The sequence below is a fragment of the Lampetra planeri genome, chromosome 14 (assembly GCF_965212315.1).
Source record: "Lampetra planeri chromosome 14, kcLamPlan1.2.h2, whole genome shotgun sequence".
Classification (NCBI taxonomy): domain Eukaryota; kingdom Metazoa; phylum Chordata; class Hyperoartia; order Petromyzontiformes; family Petromyzontidae; genus Lampetra; species Lampetra planeri.
Window position 1 is genome coordinate 11930084 of NC_136120.1, and position 12969 is coordinate 11943052.

General features: G+C 46.8%; 1 protein-coding gene across 6 annotated transcripts in view; it reads right to left on the minus strand.

Moving 5' to 3' along the window:
• The window catches only part of LOC144722391 (protein 4.1-like), a 124607-nt gene extending 117934 nt beyond the window's left edge, over positions 1–6673 (minus strand). For 5 of the 6 annotated variants that reach the window (XM_078600625.1, XM_078600626.1, XM_078600622.1 and 2 more), the window contains exon 1: positions 6484–6651. The gene's annotated coding sequence lies outside the window, so the exon portion shown is untranslated. Of the gene's footprint in view, positions 1–6483 lie in introns of all 6 variants that reach the window. The other variant, XM_078600624.1, reaches the window with a different exon arrangement.
• Between the last annotated feature and the right edge of the window lie 6296 nt (positions 6674–12969).

Consider the following 12969-nt stretch of genomic DNA (forward strand, 5'->3'; position numbering starts at 1 on the left):
ATATAAAATACGTGTGCCGTGGGCTTGTGCACCACGCGTCGCTCAAAGGGATACTGGCCGATGGTAAAGAATAACGATGGAATGGCAGCCAAGGTATGGAACACGTCTTAGAATATGTACGCCACAGAGATGGAGCAATGAACTCAGAATGTGTGGAGGTACAATGTGCATAAGAGGTTTTTTTTGGTTAGATTACGTAAATATAAATGTGTCGTTAAACCCGCCACCACCTGACACAGCCAATTAGTAAGGTTCGTCACGTAAAACAAAACATGCCAATTAGTTACTAGTTCAGGACACCAGTGTGTTGGAGAGTAAACCCATACAACATTGTGGATTCATACATCGCAAGATAACAAGGGATGGCAACAGATGGGGGAGACTTCCATCCAGCAGTGAACTTGACCGTGGCTGATGATGACGATTATGGTGTATGCACACACAGTGAACAGCATCTCTCATTTGCCGACAATTATCTTGAGCCGGTTTGTTCTGTAAATGCATTTGTTGGCCGCTCCGTACAAAAACGCACACAGCCCTGGTCAGCGCTTACGCAGCGGAATTTAAAGCTTACAAATTCCAAATCTGCAAGGCAGAACTCTCCTCCGGCGAGCCGTACTATTCTGCTGCACATTGTGTATTTCCACATGCACGCTTAAGGACACTCGCCACAGTGCACTGCACACTCGATTTCCATCAGCACGTCAACGCCGCTCATTCTCAATGTACCGGGGGAGGGGGTGTCCCAACCCTCCCAACCAGCAGCAGGAGCATATTTAGAATCTTGATTTCAAAACTAAGAGATCCACCCTCACCAGAGAATCCTAATGTGATGAATCTCGCAGATTTTGTTACAACCCAGTGTTGAACACAACACTGAATGCCACTGCACTGCACCCGTCACACATGACCTATGACCCTGCACTCTATACATTAACGAGAGAGCTCTGGCATGCGCCTGCTGCCGATATCTCCCCGCCTCTGCTGTGCCATCAGATTTCTGTTTTATGTTTCACACTTAATGGTGCATTACATGTGTGCATTAACTGAAAGTGCTAAATAATAATTGGGTTATTTCAACATTGATTCCGTAGTGTAGGACACAATTACATTCCATAAATGCACCGCTACGTCGAATTAGTGGCCGTTTGCAGCATTAACAGGTGGAAAATAGGTGGAGATTTTTTTTTTTACAGGCAGAGCACTTGAAATCAAACTCAGACGGTAATTGGAATGCAATCATACTTAATATGCATTATTTTACAATTATACATGAATTAACATGCTAGATTCTAATTACACGACTACATTGTCAATCTGGCCCTATGCTAATAAGGTTCGGTGTGCCCTAAATGATCGATGTCCTTTGCTAAAGAGCGGCCAAACCGATTGGAACGCGTACAGTGGCACGGGCCGCATTATTTAACCGTTTTCAAAGCACATCCGCCAGAAGGATTGGGCAGCCGAAACGTTCGCCGCCTCGTCTCGTCAACGCCGCACACAAACCGCAATTAGTCGTGCAGCCAAATTAATCCCCGCCAAACGTGACACGGTAATCTTGCTCGCCAAAGAGCTTCTGGAAACCCGTGGAGGGGCGGATGGGGGGATGGGGGGATGGGGGGTGAAATCCAGGCTCGAACGGCGTAAACGTTCGCTGACAAAATTCGTGAAAATCCTCGCGCGCGGACAAACGGGCTCGCGAATGGCTCCTGCGTCCCTCTCGTTGTGCGCTGCTATCAGCCGTTAGACCAAACATATCGCAGCTATCGGCAAATATTGAATAGGGGGAGGGGGTGGTCCCCCTTACCGATGACATTTAGCAGGGACCTGGCACTAGCGTGCCGGTAAGAATAGGCAATTCATAACTGTGAATGCGTACCACGCACCGATGGCTTTTGTATTTGCAGAATTGTGCATGGATTTTTTTCTTTTCATCTCTCGCCACTGGGATCGCACCCACTAATAATGCGAGAGTATGAAAAGATTTAGCTGAAAGCACCAAGTTATCAGCTGTGCGCATCTGAGCATCCCCGTTTCGGTTTGCACACCGGTTATTTTTACGTCTCTTTGCGCACGCGTGTGTAAGCTATTGTGTACAGTCAGATTGCACGGTGGAAATTTTGTCCGCTGGGTTCAAGCTTTCAAATAAGCGTGCATTCAGTGGCGGGAACCCCAAACAACAGGGCTTTACGATCGCCTGAAAACCGAGCTATGTGCAAGACCTGTTAGGGTGCTTCTTTGCACATGCCAACAGTTGCGAGCCTCAAACCAATCTTGGCCAATGTTTTTCAATCTACAAAAGAGCCAACCGGTGATTAAACACGCGGCATTATGAATCGACTGCTCACGGAGCTGTGTCTTTTGTTAAGTGTGCGTGCGTGCGTGTGTTGCGAGCGCACACGCGTGCGTGTATGTGAATGAGCGAGAGCAATCCGGAGCACACGCCCCAAAGCTCACAGCCGCAGTGCGGACCCCCAGCCTGGGAACCCAACGTGAGTGCATGATCGCGAAGGGGGGTCACGAACGGGCTCCTCTTGCCAATCAGTCACGCTGCGCTCGCCAGACAAGCCTCATCCATTATTCCCCAATCCCCACCCCTTATTTCCTTCACTCCCGTCACACTTGCACCGACCGACCCACAATGTCAGATGATACATGCAGTCCACACACACACAATTCAAGATCTCGTAGTTTCACTGTTGGTTTACAATTCACTCTCCTCTTAGTGTTCGTTGCATTTTTGGCCTATGCTCATGGATTCATTTCTCACTCGATATTCCAGAAAGCTGATCAAGCTGGCTGGCTTGGAGTAGGGAATATCGGTGTAAGGCACTACCACTAGAGTACAAGGTAAGCCTATCCATAATAATCCTATAGTACCCTATATTTATTTGATCCTATGAACAGGCTTTCGGACACAATAGGTAAGATAGATGTGGTGTGCCAAAATAATTCCCGGAAAGGCGTTCCGGTCTGTTCCAACTGAAACTAAGCAGCGTGCTTACTACACCATACAAAATTATGACCGTCACCTTCATCATCATCATCAGCAGCAGCAGCCATACGGTCAATCCACTGCTGGATGAAGGTTCTCCCCAATCCACTGTCATCTCTCACGACCCTTTGTAAATAGATCAACCAAGTACACAGCACGGGGAACTCTATTGCAATCGCTCCATCTCCCTGGTGGACGTTGCCTCCTACACAACCCCTTTCGTGTGCTGGTTAGCATCAATATTTAATCGCCCCCCCTAAGGAGCTGATGCACATTACCTGCACACCCGGCCTCGCAACATGCACCGTGCATGGAATAACAGAGCGGACACGTGAGCACATCACTCACATGGCTAATGCAACGCCATTAGGATACATTTCATAGCAACCGCACTCACAGTGGAGGGCGCAGCGCTGGTGCACAGTGATTGACTTGATGGCCAAGGAAATAAGAGCGAGCGTCACACCGCCATGCTTCAACTCGCCATTCGGAGACCGCTAACACGAATAATTTGGATACATACACAACACACGTGTACGCAACATGCACATGTGTGTGTTAATGTTACAGCTCAATGTGTCGATCAACTGCTGGATGAGGGCCTGCCAACGGCGCGTGGGTCGTGGGCGAGTTGTTGGACTGAAATTCAGCGGGTTGTCGAAAGCAGGGAGCATAGAAGTACAGCACAACAATGTGTGTTTTGCCACAACCAATCGCAACCAGTTTTCTGAATGGTGATCGCACACACGAGCTCGCAATACTACTATACGCGCTCCAAATTGCTTAGGGCAAAACAAATATTATAATAACGCCTTATTAATGCTGCCGTTTACAAACAAGTTGCATATTCCATGTGCGTGACACTCCACGCGCTTAGACACTTGCTGTCGCCTGCAAACGTGGTCATGTGTATAGGAGGGCATATCGCGGGGCCTCTTATCCGCGAGATTTTAGGAGCCGTCCATAAATGACGTCACGCGATTTTGGACGATTTTTCACCCCCTCCCCCCCTCGTCACACGGCGTCACAAAAAGTCAGACCCCCCCCCCCTCAAGTATGACGTCACAAAGCTCTGCCCCCCCCCCCCAAAAAAAAACCATGCTTCAAATCGCTTTAAACTATTGTCATTGTAGTGCGTATTTAATGTGGCGCTGCACTCTGATGTTGTAGGAGAAAACATTTATTAGAAAGTCTATTTAATTAAGTGGAACGTGTTGTCTATATTTATTTAAAGTTGCGCAATTTGATGTGACGTCACATTTCTCACCCCCCCCCCCTCGTCACACATCGTCACAAATGTCTGACCCCCACCCCCTCCTAGGTGCGTGACGTCATTTATGGACGGCCCCTTACTCCACTAATCCGCGGTGGTTGGGTGAGGGGGGGGGATGGCGGATAATTGGAAAAATCGAAACCGCTCATAATTAGACTTTTCGCCGAGCCCTACAAATTTTAGTCGCGGATACCTTGAATAGAACTGTAACAGTGATATGCCAATTGTTGTTTTCGGTGACCTTACGCGGATAACAGGAGTTGCGGATAAACGGAGTTATACTCTGACGCCCCCACATCCAGGAAGCGGGTTGGGTTGGCTGGCGTACCAAAGCCCTGATCAAGTTACAAAGCCCCATCGGGTGTGCTACCTTAAACCCCGAGGCTGCTGGTGGTGGTGGTGGTTGTTGTTGTTCAACAAATACATCGTTTGCGGAATGCCATTCATTCACGCGAAGAGCGCTGCGCACTGCGCGTTCAACGCGAACACTGGAAAGCCACCACGCGTTTAGCAATCGGTGCACTCCTACACACACACAAACCGGGTAAGGCGGCATATATATATGTGTGTGTGGGTTGTTGCTTTTTAGAATACCGAGGAATTGCGCTCATTTCCAAGAACATCACCCAAACCACCGCCATATCCATCATCGCTACGCATCTCCATCATCCCCATCGCCACCATCATCACCCGCGGATGACGGTAAGGCACCACCACCATCATCACCCGCGGATGACGGTAAGGCACCCCACCACCACCATCATCACCACCATCATCACCACCATCACCATCACCCGCGGATACGGGTAAGGCACCATCACCACCACCACCTCAACCATCAACGCGCAGCGCAAACGCCACCGGCAAAAGCATATCCACGAAGCGCAAAATGGCGCCTAATAGCAGAACACTTTAAAAAAATAACATATACACAGAGAGAGAGAGAGAAGAGTGGTGATGGTGGCTCGAGAAGAGAAGAGACGAGAGCATTAACCGCGATAGGAAAGATCGCCAACCACCCCCAGCCACCGACACACGCCGCCGCCGCTGCTGCCCGCGGGCGAGAGACGAGAGGCAGAGGATCTGCAACATTTTGAATCAACTGGGGAGAGAGAAAGCGACCTCGGCACGCACAAAGACTAAGATCCACCCTCTCCCCCTAGCTGTGGGGGGCAAGTGGGGGGCAAGTGCCGTCAGCGAGCAGCATCAACGAAGGCGACACGAAGGGGCGTATGGGTGCGGGGGCAACACCACGCCCGGCCGCCTTTGTCTCCCCAGTGTGCGGTGTTTACACACCGTACTCATTTCAGGCCGAGTCGACCTAGGGGAGGCCCAGGACCGGTTCAGATAATCGTCACCGTTGTTGCTCCGTGAGCGGGAGTCGAACCCGTGTCGCCGGGTTTCGTAGCGCAGCGTAGCGCTAACCACTACACCACCGCTCCCCACATTGTGTGTGTCTGCGTGCGTGTAAGTTTCTGCACACACACAGTGTGTAGTGTGTGTGCAGTGTGTGCGGTGCCCACGTCTGTAGCACTCACGGCATGTGTGGAGTGTGCTGTGTTACACATCCATGTCTCCACGGTGGCAATGTTTTACACATCGCACCAGGTACTCGTTTGAGGCCGAGTCGACCTAGTGGGAGGTCGAGCACCGATAATCGTCACACTGGGTGTTGGCCGTGAGCGTGGGATCGAACTCGGGTGCCCAGGTTCGTAGCGCAGCGCGCGAACCGCTGCACCACCGCTCCCCATAGCTTGACACAACAGGATGACACGTGTTTGACACAATAGGGTGACACGTGCTTACTGATGCTGCTGTGAGCCATCGCCTATGAACGCCGGGCACAGAGCACTGGGCAGGAGGCGGTGGTTGTAGTGTGATCAGCACCACACCACACACACACACCACGCACACACCATCACAATGCGGTGTGTGGCCAAATACACACAGCTACACACATGTACAGCTACACACACACACGTGTACACGCGCAAAAACACGGGCAGATGTTCACGCAGTCCCAGAGTAACCCCAAGTCTACACACGCCCATATACAGTACAGCGACTGCATGCGTGTGCAAGTACCGCATGCACATGCGGTACGTACGGTAACGCAACCGCACACATAGGTACACGACACGTGTCACATCCGTGTCACATCGCGTACGCACAAATACGCGCGTGCGTGAGACACACACACACACATGCCGCCTACCTGCAGGCGTGGACGAGAGCGATTGCGTGGAGATGTCGATCGACAGCTGCGCTGTGCGGTGCGCGTTTGAGCGCTCCTCTTCCAAGCGACTGCCTCTTGCTCTCTCGCTCGCTCTCTCTCTCTACTCCTCCTCCTAGCTCGGGTCCAGTTTTCCCCTCCCCTCTCTTTGTGCTCGTGTGTGTGTGTCTTTCTCTCTCTGCGCACTCTTCCCCACGCCCTTCTCTCTTCCTCCCTCTCTCAGTTTCCCCACCCTCTCTCCTCCCTGTCTCGGTCCAGTCCCTATCCACCCTCTCTCCTCCCTCTCTCGGTCCAAGGCCCTATTAAATTCCCCTCCCCGTGTTTCCGTTCGTTGCGTTACTCAGCGTCTGATTCTCTCTTTCTCCCTCCGAGTATGTCGATACTCTGTGTGCGTCTCTCTCTCTTTCTGCGATCTCCCGTATCCTCCCCCTCCCTCCTGCCTCTCTTCTCCTCCCTCCAGCCCCCTCTCTCTCTGGCTCACACAGCGATATTCGCGTTATGGTTCGATCCTATCATGGGATCCTATCGAGGGAGCCGCGTGCGTTAGAACGCTACTGCCCCCCCCTCTCCTCCCCCATCTCCTCCTCCTCTCCCGTTGTGCCGTGCCATTGCAACCGGTTCCATATCCATGAGAATTATCCAATCTTGCATGCAAGGGGATGCCGAGATAACGCATGAGCTAACAAGGGGCGTCGTGAATATGCGGAAAGCGTGCGCTTAGAATTATTATAGTACTGTAATGCCATATGCACTGGTGTTTTATTGCCACTATTATTCGCCTGTGTTTCTTTGACGACCGTTCGATACTGTACCTCGTTTGCAAGTTGTGCAATATTTCTCCAGGAACCTGTACAGGTTATCTGCAATTGTGATGTGCTCACGCACTACACGGATCTCTCCCTTGCAAAATAGCCGGGCAACCGGCTAAACGGGATAATCCATCTTCTTGGTTCTTTCGGTAAAGTCACGTAGAATGGAAATAATAAAATAATAAAAATACAACATAATAATAAAATAATTAATGTTACACAAAAACATGGTTTAACACGGAGGCTTTCGCGACCAATATCGATAATATGGGTTTTGTTTCGGGTTCGATCTCCAAAAATCTGGCTACTGCCTGATGATGCCCTCATCCAGCAGTGGATTGACATGTACGATTTATCCAGCAAAGTTGTGATGAAAAATGGTTATTGCATGAGGGGCCGTCCATAAATGACGTCACGCGATTTCTGCCGATTTTTGACCCCCCCCCCTCCCCCCTCGTCACACGGCGTCACAAAAAGTCAGACCCCCCCTCAAATATGACGTCTCAAAGCTATAAAACATGCTTCAAATCACTTTAAACTATTATCATTGTAGTACGTATTTAATGTGGCGCTGCACTGATGTTGTAGGAAAAAACACGTATTAAAAAGGAGGCGCTGGGAAGCAGAAATTTAACATACAATTCACTTGAAAATATTCAACGTATAACTAAAACTGCAGATTTCAGAATATTATATTGAAATTCTCTTATAGTTATAAAATATTAAAAGTAATTTTAACTATAAAAATACTTGAAACTTTGTGGTAGAACGAATGAAAAGCCATGGTAGAATCATTACAATACAAATGTTTAATAACAATCATTCAAAACATTTATACAATTTATACTTCTCCATTCTCCCATGAAGAAGCAAAATGCTCCTTCATGGAATAAATGAAAGGTGACCTTAGTAAATTGAAATAATAAAATAGTTAATAATAAAAATGTATCAAAATTAGTGTCGTTATAACAATTCGATTTAATTAATATTTATTTAAAGTTGCGCATTTTGATGTGACGTCACATTTCTCAAACAAATGTCTGACCACCCTCCCCCCCCCCTAGGTGCGTGACGTAATTTATGGACGGCCCCTGACCTTTCGTTATTTAGCATATGATGCCCGTGTGTAACAATATAACTTTTTAGTAAATCAGTAATGGTAAGACTCATGACTAATGTTCCCCCCCTTGTAAATGCGTATGCCTGATTGTATGTGCATCTTTATGTTGATCAAGTAAACATTCGGGTGTATGTATTCTGCCTTCAATAATATTTGCCACTCAGTACTGATTTCCCTTGCCATTTTCACTTTATTTCACATTTTGTACACTACAGATGACCCTCTACACGTGCATTGGCATTCAAAGTTCTTGTGCCACCGTGCTCGCATAAAGTTCCTGGCGGTTAGGAGCTGTGTAAAACTAAATTGTAAATGTATTCTAAACAAGCACCTAAAAGTGTAGCATGCAACCAATACTCTTTTGTAGCTTTCCAGCGTGTGTGTTTTGGGTTATACCGCATGTTATTTGGTATGATATCCGACGTTGCACTCCACATCCTGAGTGAGCTTATTCACCACGACCTGACAACCAGCACATTATGTCTTTCCTGTACACGTGTCTTCATTAAGTTGTGTGCTGAACGAGTTGAAATAATCACCAGTGTAGAAAAATAGGCGGTGACGTATCAAAGGAAACAATGGTTGATAATGCAGATTTATATCAATTAACTATATTTATCTTGATTGAAAGCTTTCGTGACTGCAGGGATTCGAACTCTTGGTTCTTTTGGTCAAGTCGCGTAAATAAAAAATAATATACCACGACGTTTCGATCGCAACACAAGACGATTGCAAGACGATTGCTTTACGTTACTTGATCGAAACACCCAAGAGTAGAATATGTATTTTAATCAGGTAAGGCCCACTGAGTTGTACAGCTCTTTTCAGAAGCGACCTGTCCACGGATGATAGCTCAACGAAGTGGTTTATCATCACGTGGCAATGTATCGCAGCCAAATACTCTAAACGCATGGCTTCTAAATGCGGAGGGGAAAACCCGGAGGGACCCAGAGAAAGATCCGCACGACCAATCGGAGAACATAAAAAACTGAAAATATACAGGCAGGGATCGAACCCACGCGCTCCTGCATACCAGGCGAAGTAGTTGACAAATCGACACCGCGGCCATACATGGCTGATACTATCATGCATGGCAATTGATCATTTAGCTCTGTCTGGTAATTTAACCCAATACATTACACATGTTACTGCATGTTATCTACTCTTTGGTTCTTTCTACTTTGAGATGTGTTCCTGCTTGTCTCACATCAGCTGATTTTCCAGAGGTTGGTCAAGATGTTCTTACATATTTTTTGCCAATGTGTATTGTGAGGTGCTAATGAGTGAATTGTGTATTTGCTCCCCCTACCTTTGGCTCATTAATCTTGTCGTTTTAATATTACTGCATATTCCCCAGTCTTATGTGCTCTTTTGTTGATGTATTCGCTGTTTTATTTCACATTTAAACAATTATATGAGTATGCAAAGATTTCAAACCGTGGTATTTTCATCTCCGGGTTTTGAAGGGTGTTTTATTTGAATTAACGTGTTGAATTTATCTTATTTTTGGGTTGAGTACATTTCCACAATCATAGCACATATGTTATGTGCCGTGAAGGAGAACGATTGACCGTAATTTTGCACTCGTTTATTATTTTAGGGCTGTGTTTTTCACGAGTTGTGTTGAGTTGTTTCGTTTGTTATGTGTGCCTGTGCACCGCTGCCAATGCAGTTTCACCAACACATTTACCACGTAATAATGTTGCGTCCCCCACCCATCTTAGCCGAATCTGCCGCCCAAAGGAAGATGATTAAATCTGTATAACTGTAGAACAACTGTATTTACGACATATTTAAATACGGTACTTAGCTCTACTAAGCTAATGTTATTATTTTTGTAAGGGATGGTCGGGAAGCAAGCCCTATTAGGAAATTAATTCATAATAAAATACTAAAGACAAAGATACCCCCCACCCGTATAGCCTGACTGTTGGGGCAAGTGCTGTTAGTGAGTGGCACCTATGGAGGCCGGCACAGCACACGAGGGGGTAGGGTGACCAGCACCACGCCCAACCGCCTTTGTCTCCAAAGTGGGTGATGTTTACACACCGCACCAGGTACTCATTTTGAGTCCGAGTTGACCTATGGGGAGGCCCAGGACCGTTTCAGATATTCGTCACTGAGCGGGAATCGCACTCGGCTCGACCGGATTCGGAGCGCAGTGCAGCGCGCTAACCCGATGCACCACCGCTCCCTGCATCATGAAAATAACTCACCGGGTTCTAACGACTTCTTCGTGAGTTCCAATAAGCGCGCTCGACTCTAATTAGCGAGGAGCTGTCACAGAAAGGGAGAGGCGGGGGAAGAGTCGACGAAGGTGGAGAAGCCATCGACATCAGATTGGTCGTCGGGGGAAAACTTAAATGGAAATGTTTAACACGTGGTAGTAGTAGTAGCCTTGAACTACCAATATTATCCATAATAGGGGTTTTTGGGTTAGATCGCGTTAATATATAATGTGTCGTTAAACCTGCCACCAGCCGTACGCGATCTAATACAAAAAACCTTTACTATGAATAGCATTGGTCGCGAAAGCCTGCGTGTTAAACCGATTCAGCCAATGCGCAGTATATGCTACTCGTACATCTGTAAACCAAGGGAAGACGTCACATTTACCGCCTCTATTTAAGACCGAAACAGGAGGATTTCTCCACAACTCTGGCTGTCGCCTGATGAAGCTGGTTGTAATTACCGGTGAAACCTCACGGTACTCGAATGGTAAATGTGGGCTTACTCTCCAACACACCGGTGTGCTGAAACTAGTAACAAATTGGCATGCTTTGTTCACGTGGCAAACCTTACTAATTGGCTGTGTAGGGTGGTGGCGAATTTAATGACGCGTTTATATTTACGTGATCTAACCTAGAAACCTCTATGATGGATGAAATGGAAATGAGGGGTCGGTTGGGGGGCCCTCATAGCAGAAATTGGGTGGGGGGGGGGGTGGATTTGGTGTTAGAGTCGTGGAAAGTTCCAGAAAGTATGGGGAAGAGAATAGAAGTCGGGATAAGAATGGGAATTTGTGGCGGCTGAACGGAGTAGTTCCCCTGGTGTTGTGACGACGCGTTGTGAGGATGAACAGGAACGTTCCAGACACACCCACGGGCTGGAACTCGTTTTGCGCATTTAATGCAAGTGGCACGCCACACCATGCTGGCCAATGCGGCTCGTTGAAGGCGTATGGGGTGGGAGGATGTGTTTGGGGCCCGTTATGTAGTACGATAGATTGTTTTTATCTGCACTGCTCTCTGCTGACAACATAGCCCCACAGCGACATACGGCAATCTTGCTACGCACGTAACAATCGGCTGTCCACCAGCATTGATTCGAGCAAACCTGCCTCTGCTGATGAGGCACTGCATGTCGAAAACGGTCCGGAGTTTGCTTGTCCTGGAACAATTCCGTTTAATAATAGGGTTTTTCTCCTTTTTTCTGGCAACAAAACTGAAACCTTTTTACAAGGATTCATGTCTGCATTGACCACAATACTTGCAGTCAAAATGCAAACAAAAACACACTATGATAATATATATGCTTTGTCCTTGAAACTGATTGGTCCACACCAAGGGACGGCTTTCTTTTGAGCTTCGATCTAATTGATGCTGGACCAGAGGACGCCAAAAGGCGTACAGCTCAATTCCGTTTAAGTTATGCACTTCCAAAAGGCCATGCGGCTAATGGGATAAAAAAAAAATATGTTTGGTATGCAGAGATGGAAATATCAAGGAGACATTGCTTATTCATTTTGTTGTTATGCATGATAGTGGTGCCCGTCCAGGTTCATACCTGCTTAGCTTTCGAGATTGCGCACATTCCAGGTCATTTGGTCATTAGCGCGGGTGATATGAGCGGGTGATTAATTAATGAGTACATTAGGGAAGCTGAGAAAGCAATGTCTAATGCATCTGTGAATGCGGCTGTAACACGACATGAAATATGGAAGGCAACATCTGTGCATCCTTAACCCAGTCCACGTAGAGCATTTGGTTTACAACTGTGGGCTAGTTTAGGGGATCGCTCTATCTACCTTAGGCGAAACGTTGTATTGGTCCTGTGGGAATTATTCAATAAAAGAATGTAACATTGGCTATGTTGGTGTGATACATCTACCGCACGTATTTGCTGAAAAAAAGAGCATAATTCTAAGACACATTTGCATATATATTCTTGTTTTTTTCGGCTAAAGTTACGTAGAAGGGAAATAATAAAATAATATTTATATAAAACAATATATAACAATTATTGTTTTATATTTATATTACTTTATTATTTCCCTAAACAATATATAACAATTATTGTTTTATATTTATATTATTTCATTATTTTCCTTCTACGTGACTTTACCGAAAGAACCAAGAATATGAATCCCTGCAGTCACGAAAGCTTTAAATCAAAACATTTGCATATACTTCTCCAATGTAGTAGCCGATTTGGTAGTTCACCTGCAACGTTAAATCTAAACTCGTGGATAATGTATGTCTGTTGAACTTCTTTCGCGCCATACATAAGTCAACCGCACTCATCGGAGATGCAGGGAAA